Raw genomic sequence first — 317 nt, forward strand, 5'->3', positions numbered from 1 at the left:
TTAAGGGGCTTCGGAAGAAAACCCAATAAGAAAAGTGTCCCTTCGTCCTTCGTTTGGAATGCAAATCAACAGCAGATTAAGGGCCTCATTTATGGAGCCTAATAGCCGAAGAGGGAAACCAATTCCTCTTTGTATTTTCAGAAGACTATACGTATGGTTGTGTTGACATTACTGTACTAAGTCGTGTTTTGGTTCTAAGAAGAAAATACTACTGCTCTTCAACAATGATTCTGGCAAACCTGAATAAATACATTGATGTACCAAACGTCTTGATAAGTGTTGGTATTTCTGATATTAAAGGTCGTTAAAACACATGA

The sequence above is a fragment of the Penaeus monodon genome, chromosome 31 (genome assembly GCF_015228065.2).
Source record: "Penaeus monodon isolate SGIC_2016 chromosome 31, NSTDA_Pmon_1, whole genome shotgun sequence".
NCBI classification, from domain to species: Eukaryota; Metazoa; Arthropoda; class Malacostraca; order Decapoda; family Penaeidae; genus Penaeus; species Penaeus monodon.